The following is a 13,859-nucleotide window of genomic DNA, read 5'->3' on the forward strand; positions in this document are numbered from 1 at the left end:
AAAACTTTATCTCCTATAATTACTTGCAAATTCACCAGCCATGGTCTGGAGACCTTAGGCTTCTGTTACTTTCATCAAGCACATTCACACTTTGAAGCTTACTGTACTGGAGCAGCTGGTGATGCTCCTTCTTCTGCATTCACACATTGGCTATGCTCATTCATTTATCTAAGCAGCTGTGACACCTTAATGAAAAACTCATACAGGATATTTTACACTTGTAGCGGGGTGAGGACAATGACATGTACACTCAGAATAGGAATGGACAGGCTGAAGAACAATACTTTTGACAATGCAATGCTGACTTTTTTTTAAACCTGACTAAAGGCTTTCTTACCTGGCTAAAGGCTTATTACTTTTATAGTGATGTCAGCATACAGGGCATTGTGCAACAGGATAATAATTTTTATCTTAAATAACCTTTTTCCTCTGCAAAAAAAAAAAAAAGCCTGCTTTTCTATAGAATTTTGTATTTGAATTTTCTAGAAAACTTATTTCCTGGCAGAAGCATACATGAAGCATTGGATGTTAAGTGAACATTGGACAATATTTGTGAAAAGTGAGTTGTTAATTCATAAGCCTAAGTGTTCATGTCAGGAACTTTATTTAAAAGTTCGATTCATCCAGTTAGGAAACTGAAATTTGTCTTGTGACCTATATAAAAAATTTAAACTAACCCTAAAAGCTTACATCCCAAGTACTGAATACTTGTGGCAAATTGCTTGTCTATAATCTGTACACCAATAATTATTCTGAGGAATTATTCAATGGGGATTTTTTATGGTGACTGGGGAAAGTACAATTTATTTCCCTTATATGGATTTTACAGCATAGCATACATAATATAAAGCAATAAACTTGAAATATTAGTTTGTAAATAATGGAGGGCTATTACAGTACTTTGGATCTGAACTACAGTACAATAGGTATAGTAAGTATGAAAGTATGTTTCAAGCAGTATATCCAAATATGCAGTATTCTGATCATACCCCCTAGCTCTTCAAACACAGAGATTTGAAGTGAATTAGTGATGAAGAAATATTCTGTCAAGTAATGCCAAAGCACAAACTGTTTTCTTCTCTTGAGAAATGGGATAATGCTTTAATTTCACAGTAGTATGTACTTTTCAGACAGGGAGCAGGGATAACTTAATCTTCCTTTTAGCACTACAGCATCTCTAAAGACAATATATAAATGAACATAGTTGTGCACTTTGGGGGTGAGAGGAAGCCTCAAGCTTATGTTTCTCAGTGTTACAATATTAGTTAAAACCTTCAGAGTTACACAACATAGTAGATTAGCACTGTACTCCTGCACCCTTGTTGACTTAGCTTCAGATTCTGGTGCCAGCTTAGGTTACAAACCAAGATGAGTAGATGAGTTCTTTTAGTCCTAACTAGTCAACCTCAACGAGTCAACAGGCAGTTTAGCATGATTAATAATGTCAGCTTAATCCAGGCTTACTACTAGAATGGCAAGGATAGGGCAATTTATTTGTGAAGCTGTTTGTAGAGCAGTATAAGGGAAGTCCTGTAGATTTAAGGGTGGTACTTTTAGTAACTAATTCATGTTTAGGATGCTAATGAATCACTACAACATGATTATTTCCCCCAAGGCAGGTCCAGGCATGGAGATAAAAACTGTCCATCAACTCAGAGGCTGTACTTCTAGATCAAATTTGAAGCTTGTTTTGGGAAACATACAAGAGGAATAAGTGACTTCTTGTACCTCTTTCGCGAACAAACAGGAAATCTGAGTTGTATGCGCGACAATCTAACACTTTTGCCAATTTTATTCACTTAACAAAAGGCTTATGGGTTTTATTTTTAAGGACAAGTAGGTAGAATGAGACACACTGATTAAGTGACTTATTTTAATTACTTGTGGGTTTGATCTTCTCAGGTGAAAAGTACATCCTGAGAATTACTATTGTTCCTCAACACTTTATGCCTTTAAAAAAGGGGGTTTATATATGTTCCATGATTGAAATGATGCCTTTTAAAATGTTGTGAAGCCCCCATTACACTTGGACACATTTCAAAAGTTACTTATGACTGCAGCCTTAAGAATTTCCATTTCACACTCTTCACTGGGCAGGTCTACACAAGACACTGTACTGCTCAGTAGAATTAATTACTACACAGTAAGCATCCATGTCTACACATGCAGATGCTTACTGTGCAGCAATTGGCTCTAATCACAAGTAAGTTTGCTACCTGAAAATGCAAGTAGCAAATTTACTCAAGATTACTTACTGCACAGTAGCGCTTGTAGAGACTCCTGACCGGGAACAAATGTGCTCCCAGTCAGCTGGGCAGCAGGAGACAGGAGATTGCTGCCGGGGGCTGGTTGCTGCTAGGGCAGGCTTGACCACCAGAGCCCAGGTGGAGACGGTGTTCCCCTGCCCCAGCAGCACGGGGGTCCCAGCCTCTGCTCCATGGTCATGGGACCCAGGCTGGGAAATATTTATCTCCCAGTGCCAGATCCACAGTCATGGGACTGGCACTGGGAAATTCTTTTCTCCCAAACTGAGCCCCATGGTTGCAGGACCCAGCACTGGCCCTGCAACTCAAGGGGAGCCTAGAGTTCCCCCTGGCTGCTGCAGGGGCTCTTTGCAGGGCTGCAAGGAGCCAGAGCAGTCTACTGCTTGGAGCAACAAATCTGTTCCTGCACCTCTGCACATGTAGATACGTGCCCAGGAGAGTTTACTCTTGAGTAGTTTACTGGAGAGTAAACTGCTCCCAGGTTATTTACACGTGTAGATATGCTCACTGAGAGTTAAAGGCACAGCATCCAGGAAATACTTAGTTCCTTGTAGAATTGTGGCCTTATGTTCTAATTAGAGTTGATCAAATAATTGATGTTTCAATTCCCTGGCAAAAAGACTTCATAAAATGTTTGATGCCCTTTTTTTGGTGTTCTACTGGTGTAATGAAGGGAAAAAAGAGAGAAAAGTTCATTTGGACCAGCCTTAGGGTAAACATTTCTTTTGTTTTCAGCTTTTTCTAGCCCTTTTTAATCCTTTCAAATGTTGACAGTTTTTTTTTTAAATTTAAATGAGTCTGTTGTTTGAGAACAAAAATAAATATACTTTGTTTAGACTTTTCCCGTTTTTTGTTCAGAATGATTAGCTTAATTCAATCAGAACTTGTGAATAATTTCAGCAGCCCCAAAAGTATATCTTTCAGAGAATACGGCATTCACCAAAAAATAATTCTGGATCTAGTTTTTACACAATCATCTGGGTGCACTCCCTTGAAGCTTAGTAAAGATTCAAAATAGTCACCTTTATGGGAAACCACTTAAAAGGCAGATGTAAATAGTTATTTTTTCTACTTATCCACACATACAAACTTCCTCTCGCACACACATATTTATAGCACTAGGACAGGCATAACTCATAACAGATCATAATGTCTGTCTAAGCAAGAAATTTATCATGCACAAAACCTGTCCACACGGGTGTCAAGACCTTTCTAGTTTCTCCTTTCCAAGATGAAGCGTCTTTTCAACCTGGGAGAGCTCTTGCCACCTTTGATGTCTCCTTTGCCTGAAGAAGGGTGTGTGAGCCTGAAAGCTTGCAAAGAAATAATTTTTTTTGCAACTATTTAGTTCGTCTAATAAAAGATATTCCTCTACCTAAAGAGTTTTGTCTGCCTGTGCCCTTAGACCAACACAGCTACAACCAATATCCCTGATGACCTTTCTACATATTCAAACAGGTGATAGTTCACTCTAAGCATGTGTAGGCACAAGCAAGTATACATTTGTAGACATACAAAGTTTGTGTGGTCTGGTTAAGGCAATTTGATATTCATCTATAATCAGATCTCAAAGACTGCCAGCTATGTAACATACATTAAAAATAGGGCTGTTTGTAAGATCAAGTACAAAGTAAACCTCTTGTATAACAGTTGTTGTTTCATTTGAAAACCTTCAAAAATGTGTTGTCTTAATTGTAATGCTTCACATTTGTTCCAAAAAATGTCTTCTCAGAGAAAAAGGCTGACTATTATTGAAAACAGTGTTTTTATAAAAGTTTATTTGAACACTGCTGGATTACTCTAGATTTATGATGGTGTAACTGTGACTTTCAATAGAGTTGCTCTGATGTAACAGAGTAAAAAGTGAGGGACTGGGCATGTTATTTTCTATATTAACTGTGCAATTTTTGCCGAAAAACGAAGTCTGAATGTTTTTTTCTGATGCATCTTTTAGCCAAGCTGTACCCAAAAGAACTAGCATTTCTACTCTACAAAGACTTATGCACACCATTCATGATGTCTGCAGAGAGGAAGACAGACTTAGTTCATTAAAAAATTGTTAAATTTTTTATTAGACCTTGCTAGTTAATCTATAAAAATGAGCAAAACACTTTTTTTCCTCAAAGTTTAATAGGTTACTTGCATCATACTATGAAACACTTAGGATTGTGAACAGTTTGAGAACAAATAGAGGACTAAGCCTGTTTTGTGATTGTTTTATCCTGCTGAATAGTAGCTTTACATTTTAAACAGATATAAATACATAGTAGCCTTGTTTACGGCACAGGAGTGTCTTGAATCAATACCCATGCATTACGATTTGCGTCTTTCATCAGATAATTTTGATCTATGATTTGTTCTGAGTGCCCTCTGCTGAAAACTAAGATGAAGTTGTTAATTATTTAGTACCCAAATGTATAATACCTGCAAAATATATTAAAGTAGACAGTTGCAGGCTGTACATTATTAAATGATAGAAGATTTTATTGAAATTTGAAAGGCTGTGAAGCAGGTACAGTATGTAAAAATAGCAATATTTACATTTTTGAGGGGGTTTTTTCACTTGTAATTGTATCCTCTTCCCTCTTTCTCTCCCTCCCTCTTTTTCAATATATAATTATTATCTGTTACTACGTAACAATAGAAATTCAATGCATTTTATTTCAGCAATGGACAACTCTCTATTACAGTTTAATCCAAACCTCATGGCAGTCAATAGAAGTATTTCTAATAACTTTAACAGGCTTTGGAATAAGTCCTAAAGAAGTACTATGTAATATAAAGCATCTATAAGCCATCTGAAGAAAATGAATAAACACACAAATTCTTATTGTCATATAACTACACAATGATCAGAGCCTATGAAAAGCAAGAACAATATGGAGTTAAAGTTTTCAAGCTGAGAAACCTTTTCCTACGAATGAAAATAAAAAGGCTATTCTAGCTGTTAGAAATAGTATTAAAAATACCTTATCTAAAACACAAAGAACAAGCATGGCTTGATTAGAATAGTTGAGAACTGTTCATTTTTTGTAAAAAGGGAGAATCTCAAGGTTACCAACTAATAAATTTCAATCACAAACACTTCCCTTTCATACTGTAGTGAAAATGCCAACTTACCTTCTATCAGTTCTAAATTAAGTAGTTTTAATATTATCAGCCAATTTCCCTAACTCATTACCCACCTGCTACTACAGCCATCATTAAACTGATGTCAATATCAAATCTCTGGGGCATGATTAACTTCCTTCTACCATGATTCTTTTATTTCATGACTCTTAACTATCTTTTAATCAATGCCCTTTCTCTGTTCTTTTTTTTTCCTTACTAGTTGGACAGGTATGAGATTTTCACTGAGAAGATGCACTGTTTGACACAGTCAGCTTTTACTTGAATAAGAAACCCAAAAATATATTATGTTATCGTTACTACTTCATTAATTCCCCTGGATCTGAGGGAAACCTTTCTTGTTGTTAATTCTAACCACTTTAACAGCTGGCTGTCTCAAAGGCTACATCTTATATTCATGTCAGTATTATTTTCTTCACATCTGTTGAACAAGTAATATCCAGACCTATCTAGGCCTTGTGCCTGGCACATTTCTCAGATAGCTACATAGCTTCTTCATTAGATTTAATGGAGATTAGGATGGCCATCATAGAGGACAGTCCGGTTGTCCTTTGTCCTCTATTGATACAAAACATGATGCGTTTATGTCACAAAGGCATCAGGTTTCATATTAATAGAGAACAGAGTAGCAGAAAATCAGAATGTCCTCTTTGATGGCCACCCTAAAGGACATCTATCTGCTAATTTTCTAAAAAATGCATCTTAAGTACAGGAGTTTCACTATCAGCCTCCACATTGAAGAACAATAGACAACAATCAATTTATGGCTTCATAATCTCTCTTACTACCTAGCTCACTACTAAAGTGGTTTCTAAGGTGCACTAAGCAATGATTATCAACCAGGGTCTGTGAGATCTGTTAAAGGGCACTGCAGGGGGTTACACAATATTTACACTTTTAGGGATGCAAACACCTACATAAAATTCAAAAGATAAATCCAAAGATGTCAAATAGGAATCCACTGCATCAAAAACATTTTGACCTGCTGTGCTCTTTCTTGATTCTTTGCAACAGCAGAATTGCTTTGTTATTTTCCTGTAGTCAAGAAAAGAGTGGAAGTTAAGAGATGGCATTTTCTGAGGGGTGCTTTGAGTCTTAAAAAGTTGAGAACCACTGGTCTAGGAAAAAGGATATATACTTCTTATTTTTGATGTCTTTAAATAATTGCATCCGTAGTTAGTACTGCTGTTTGTTCTTCTTATACCTACATTGCTTTCCCCTTTCTTAAAATTATATCTGGCAATATACATTTCAAGTGTTACCGTTGTTTGGATAGGATTCTCACAAAATAGAGGACTCAGATTTAACCCTGATAAGCTACTCCATGGCATCTACACATGAAATTACAGCAGAGCAATAAACTCTCTGACAGTACTATCTTACAGTGGAGTTAATTAATTTATTGTGCCCTAATACTGGTGCACATGTAGATGGTGACGGTTTACTGTGGAACTAATTAGTCAACTCCACAGTAAAGCACAAGTGTAAATGCACCCCATGTCTGCGTTAAATATGCCTGCTTTACACTCAGCTATAAGTTATGGGTCTTGGTCGTGACCCTTTGTGTCATTCAGTCAGTCTAATAGACCTAGAAATTTATGGATCTCACCAGCTCTACTGTACCTGGGAGATGTGTATTTGAACCCAGAATTCCAAACCTGCCTCCCATTTCCTTCTAACCACTATTTTATTATATAAAAGGTGGGCACTTATTCTACTTCCTACTCCTCCAGCAAAAGTTTTAGAAACAAGGTAGCCACAACTACATTTTGTAAGAGGCCCAATCTGTCAGTGGGTGTATCTACATGTGCACTCTACTGCATGTTAGACTCATCTAACGTGCAGTAAAGCATCACCATCTACTCTTATGTAGCAATTACTGCATATTAAATTAATGTAAAGCACTGCTTGCTAGTACCAACAGATACAGGTACTAGCCAACAGTGCTTTACATTAATGCACCTGAACGCATGTGTAAATGCTGACCCGGGAGCAAATTGCTCCCAGTCAGCCCAGACAGCAGTGGATCACAACCGCTGCTCTGCTTAGCCCCAAGCTCTGGGGGCAAGGGAGGAACTGTTCCCGGCTCTAGGGCCAGCCCCAAGTAGCAGGGAGCTCAGGGCCACACAGGCAGGACAGGGCAGTGACAGTCCAGTGGTGGGGAGCTGTGCCCCCTGCTCAGTGCCTCTGGGGGGGCTTGTCCTCACAAGGCCTGAGTGCCTTGGAGCATAGTGGCAGGGGAAGGTGGTGTTGCGGGAGAATAGGTTGCAGGCATCCAGTGCAAAGGGAGATCAAAGTTTGCCTGGATATCCTCACTTGATCCCCCGGAGCCAGACAGCTGCAGGTGCAGCTTCAACTCCCAGGGGCCTGCCTCCACTTCTGCCCAGCTGTTTCCTTTCACTCTACCTCCAGAGGTGAGGAATTCTAATTAGCATGCTCCAGCAGCCTCAATATCTTGTGTATTCAACATCTCTGTGCTTCAGAATGGTGGTGGGGGTTCTTTAACTAAAGCTCATTGAACAAGCTTTCGTTAAAGCTCCCCAGTCGCCATTTTGAAGTGTGGGACATTGAATACACGAGACACTGTGGACTCTTTAATTAGAGCGGCTCCCAAGAGCCGCTCTAATTAAAACACCCTGAGTCCTCATTTGGACCTGGCCTTATAGCACTATTGGACTCCATATACTCCTGACTGAAGTAATGTCCCACACATTCACACATTCCCTGCCAGCTGGTTATTAGTGGGAAATCGAGTGACAGACATAGGAGTCAGTTAACTGGCCCTGGTGAGGTACTACAACATTGTTGTGTGTGCGCCTGGTATGTGTTTTATCTCTCTGTATGTTAACTGCAGGGGGAACTCTGGGGGAAAATATGGCAATTATTGTAAAAGTGATGCTGGGACAGTTAGAATTACTGGATCTTATTTTTCACCTTAATGGTGCATTAAATTACCAAAATTAGATAACAATTACATCCCTTTTTTCATCTAACAATGCTTATTTACCATGGCCTATTAGGCAGGTTGATGCTGCTTGCCAGACTATCCCAGAATCTGCAAATGATATATTACTTCATGTGTGAACAATTCTTAAGGTCTCACGGTCCAGCAAAATTATTGCGTGGCCATTCTTAAGTACAAATGGCCTGAGCACAATAAAGAGAAACTGATTTTAACTTTTGGTAAAATAATAGCTTTGGTTAAAGACAGCTGAGGAGTGCTGAAGAGCACGACATTTCATCTCCAGTTTTCAGCCTACCAATGAACACCTCTTCCTCCTCCACCCTACCTCCCTACCCTGAAGATGGCATTCAAGTCAAATGACACCATACCCATCTAAGCAAAGCCTAAATTTGGCAGTAACTTATGCAGGGCTCCAAACTAAAGGTGGCAGAAATCATTTGAAGATAATGACAATGGAATAGAACAGTGTCACAAGATAAAGGTCTTCTGCTGCACTGCAAATGCTGAAATGAAGCTCATTATCAAGAATAAATGTTGAGGCAAAAGAGATGTATTTTTAACATGCAGGACTATAATCTTTTGACAATGTTCAGTTGTAATTATTTATTTCTATTGTGAAGAACTGAGTGATTGATAGAGATTTAATAATTGTGTTCAGCAGATATTCATGCAGCAGACAAGCAATTATTTAGTGAATGAGAATTTGATCCATTTTATTCTGATTATCTTAGATGCCGTATGCATATGCTGTAGCCAAAGAAAAGTTTATTAAAATTAATGTTTATTTGTTCTCTTGGTTTAATTATACTATTGTGAATTAGCTCAGTGAGTTTGACAATGTGATCTAAACAAAAAGGTCTAAATATATACCCATTGAATTCATTATGGGAAGAAGGCAACAGGATTCATCTAAATGGGCTTCTGGATGAAACATTTCGGAAGCCAAAAAAGCAGAACAAAAATATGGGATAATTGCCAGGTGAAATGGTTCTGGACTGGATGTAGTTGTATTGTTTTAGCTTTTAGAAGAAAATAAGAAACTTTCCCTCTGCAGTCTTCTCATGCCATGTCACACACGAACATACATGTATTAGATGCTGATGGATTAGATTGGCCATTATAGGCTGGGTGCTTTGCTTAGTGATGCAAAACAAGCTGTACACCTAACTTCACTCAGGTTCCTGGCTTCTTTTGTATCATCAGAGTAGTCAGAAGACACTGGGGGATCTGGCCTTGACATCTCATGGGAAGACTTTGAAACACCATTTTTATTATTCTTTTTACTGAATTTTTCAAGCACATATATTTCCAAAATCACAGCATTATGCCTCTTATCTGTAGCTGAAAAATCTTCTGTAGTGTCAGTCATAATTTCTTTTCACAATAAATGAAAGGAAGGTGAGAGAAAAGAGGAGAGTCAAAGGAAACAAAAGAGGAACAAGCATTGTTATCCTACTTCCTGTTAAAATAATGCATCCTTTTAAGGCCACAATTTCATACACACATGCCTGTATTTACTGTTTTTGTCTTTGTTAAATAGCTGGTAAGATGTTTAAGAAGAGAGATTGTATAGGAACAGCTTGTCCAACTTACTCTGAAAGCTCAAGCAAGGGGATATTCCTACCCAGGGCTTCTTGGATCTTAAGAACCTTGGTTTGAAGAAAGACTCACCAAGTGAGGACAGTCAACATTAAAGAAAATCTTCCAAAATCCTCCTGCCTCCCCGAAAGATCAGATCTCTTGTCACCACAATATAGAGAAATAGCTATATCTCCTAGGGCAAGACCATTAGAGCTATTTATCGCTGAAAGCCCTTACCCATTGCTTCTGTCTTTTTTATGATTGGAACCTAAGGATTCCAAGTCTTGGTCTTGCCTGACCAATCTCATCTCTTCCTATGACCAGGTGACATATCACCTGGACAAGGGAGAAAAGATTGACATCACATATCTGGACTTTAAAAAAGCCTTTGAACTGGTGTCCCATGATCTCCGCATGGAAAAATTGGCTAACTGTGGCATTGGCTACATCACAGTCCAATAGCTGGGGAATTGGCTCTGAGCTTGGACCCAGAGAGTAGTAGTTGACAGAAGTGAATCATCATGGTGCTTCGTGACCAGTGGGGTCCCCAAGGCTCTGTCCTTGGACCTATACTTTTTAACATCTTTATTAACAATGTGGACATTAGTGTCAGAAGTGGACTGGACAAGTTCGCTGAGGATAGGCTGATGATCCAGGCCAGCCTTGACAGGCTTAGAAAATGGGAGGATAAAAACCTGACGACATTCAATATGGAAAAATGCAAGGTACTCCACCTCAGGGGGAAAAAAACCCGCATCACGCTTATAGGCTTAACAGTGCTACACTTGCTAGCACCACGGCCGAAAGGGACTTGGAGGAATGATTGACCACAAGATGAACGTGAACCACCAATGAGATGTCGCAGCTGGTAAAGCGAACAAAACTCTGGCTTACATCCATAGATGCTTCTCAAGCATATCACACGATGTAATCCTCCTGTTGTACTCGGCTTTGGTGAGGCCACAGCTGGAGTAGTGCATTCAATTCTGGGCTCCACAATTTAAAAAGGATGTGGAAAAGCTTGAGAGTCCAGAGGAGAGCCACACGCATGATCAGAGGGCAAGAGAACAGGCCTTATGATGACAGGCTGAGAGCCACGGGACTCTTGAGCCTGGAAAAGAGCAGGCTCAGGGGTGACCTAGTGGCTGCCTATAAGTATATAAGGGGTGTACATCAGGATCTGGGGAAATGACTGTTCAAGACAACGCTCCAAGGGTTGTCTAGGTCAAATGGTCACAAACTCTTCCAAGACCGTTTTAGGCTGGACATAAGGAAATCTTCTTTACTGTCCGAGCCCCCAATGCCTGGAATAGACTGCCTCCGGAGGTGGTGCAAGCATCTACTCTGGACTCTTTTAAGAAACTTTTGGACACCTATCTTGCTGGGATCCTTTTGATCCTACCTGACTTCCTGCCTCTGGGGCAGGGGGCTGGACTCAATCTTCCAAGGTCCCTTCCAGCCCTAATGTCTATAAAATCTATGAAGTACTTCTTGACTTCAGGTAACCATATGTTGCATGTATGTATCACTAGGACCTGGTTTAAGTTGCAGGCCCAGCTCACTAAAATAATGACCCACTTGTATCAGGGGCTGCAATTTTTGTGCCCAGATCATAGCAACTCACCTCCCCCTCCTCCCTGGCCCACACACATGCACACACCCTGATTGGCTGAAAGGGCAGGTTCAGGGCCAAGTTTAATTGCAGCAGCAGAGTCCTTGTTCCCAAAGCTTCTTATGGCTGTAGCAGTAAAAGCCTAGCAGCCCAGGGGAGAAGAGGAAAGGGTTGCAAAAGGGTCAGGGGGAGAAAAAAGCTTGGGAATGGGTAGGGGCAGAGATGTTTGCTCCTCTGGCTGGGAAAACTGGGGCATGGGGGGTTGGGGGCACCTTGGGACTGACTTTGCAGACAGGCCTGGTGCCAGGTAAGGAAGGGGCCATTTGCTCCTTTGCGTATGTGTTCTCTCCACCCACAACCACCCCCAGTGCCCTATAATACTAATTATATCTTCTGCTGTTTCTATACAATTAATCCTAAGCAATTCTATCATTTCCTAAGCTTCCATCAATTCTTATTTGTTATAAGTTTTTTAAAGCAATGTTTTTGGACCAACATAAATAATATGTGGTTCTAGCTCCACAGTGACTTCAGTTGTGTGTAACAGTCCTATTGTACCAGCACTGTTGCCTATCCTAATTTAATTCAAAACAGAATATTAACTGGACCAAATTATTTAAAATTAATTACAGTTGTAGATACATGGATAAGGTCAGCATCATTTTATACAAAATGCATAGTTTTCCACTATATGTATTTTTATTAAGGCTGAATCTGGATGTATCGACCTAAAGTAGCAGCTTGTGCTAATCACTGTACAAAGATGGAGAGCACATCTACATGAGATGCTAAATGCGTAGTAGACTTATTCTACTGTGCATTAATGTGTCACACCAAAACCGGTGCTAGTGCACTAATGCACAGTAGAATTAGTCTGCTGCATATTAGCATCACAAAAAGACTGTGTATTATTACAGGTATTAAGCTTAATGTGCAGCAACAATGTCACATTAGTGCACATGTAGATGCACCCACTGTAATCAGTAAAAAAAAATCAAAATTTGACGTTTGATTTTTTTGGTAAAAAATTGTAAAGTCTTATGGTAGTCATCAATAAATAAGGGTTTATAGACTAGAAAGACAGAGGGGAGGAAAGAGAGACAAGTTATTATATTCATTTTAAAGAGGCACTGAGAAATCCAGTGACCTGCATAAATCACCAAGAAAGTCTTTGCTGGGGTTGACAGTCAAGTACAGATTCCCTGAATTTGCTCCAAACCTTAAGCCAAACTGGGGTACCTCTTGGGATACATAGTAAATGTCTAGAGGATGCATTAGAAACAAATGAAAAGCAAAAAAGAAAAGGAAAATATAAATAGTAGAATGGGAAGAACAATTAAAAATAAATAACTCTACAGTGTTTACAACCTCTCGTTGAAGAAGTTAGTACACAGTTCCAGCAGTATAAAGTATGGGTTTTTAACTATCCAAAGTAAGAAATCATAGAGGCATGCTACAGCATGACAAAGTTAAAAAGGTATATGTGACTGAAAGCATTCTGAGAACTATTGGCATGGACAGATGATTACTCTCTTACTCGCCGAGGCAGTTATAAGTATACAGAGAATCTCATGACCAATTCCGACATACAAAGCTCTCTGACCTCAAAGCAAAGTATAACAGTTATTTCTTGATGTCAGAGCAAAGGAGGGTATCATGATTTTGTGCATCAGATCCAATTCTGGCCAAAGAGACCTCATCTTTATTCCATGATACTGAAAAAGAGGAAATGAATGAAAGAAATATTCCTGTATCCTAGTGCCATACTGTGTTGTCATTGCAGACACCATTATACTGCTCACAGCACCCTTTGCTCAAACTTTTCAGGTTAGTAATGCTTAGCTTTAACACTCTGGATTGCTTAACTGCCATAATGTGTGGAAGACAAATTTTTATTATGTTTGGAGTGAAAGGCATTCAAAATTCGAGGGTTAAAATGTTCAGCCAAACTAAAACAACACTTACTGCTTTCAAATGCATTGCACTATATATTCTAAAATTAAGTTTAAGAGACAACATTTTGTACATTTCCAAGCAATGAAAGTTTTTAAAACTGGGTTTTAGAAACAGAGCAGCGGTCAGCAACATTTTCAGCCAACAGGTTGAAACAATACAGCTTCAGTCCAAGATATGCTAGCACTAGGACCCAGCTACTGGTACTACCACTTCTGCTACTTTTGCCCAACACCTGACCAGGGCACCAGAAAAGCACCCAGCCAAAGCATGGGTTAAGTCCACTGCCACCAAAATCCCCTGACTCTGGACTGAATCTTGCCTATAGGCCTTAGGTTGCCAACAACTGGCTTAG

This window comes from Alligator mississippiensis, chromosome 4 (genome assembly GCF_030867095.1).
Source record: "Alligator mississippiensis isolate rAllMis1 chromosome 4, rAllMis1, whole genome shotgun sequence".
Classification (NCBI taxonomy): domain Eukaryota; kingdom Metazoa; phylum Chordata; order Crocodylia; family Alligatoridae; genus Alligator; species Alligator mississippiensis.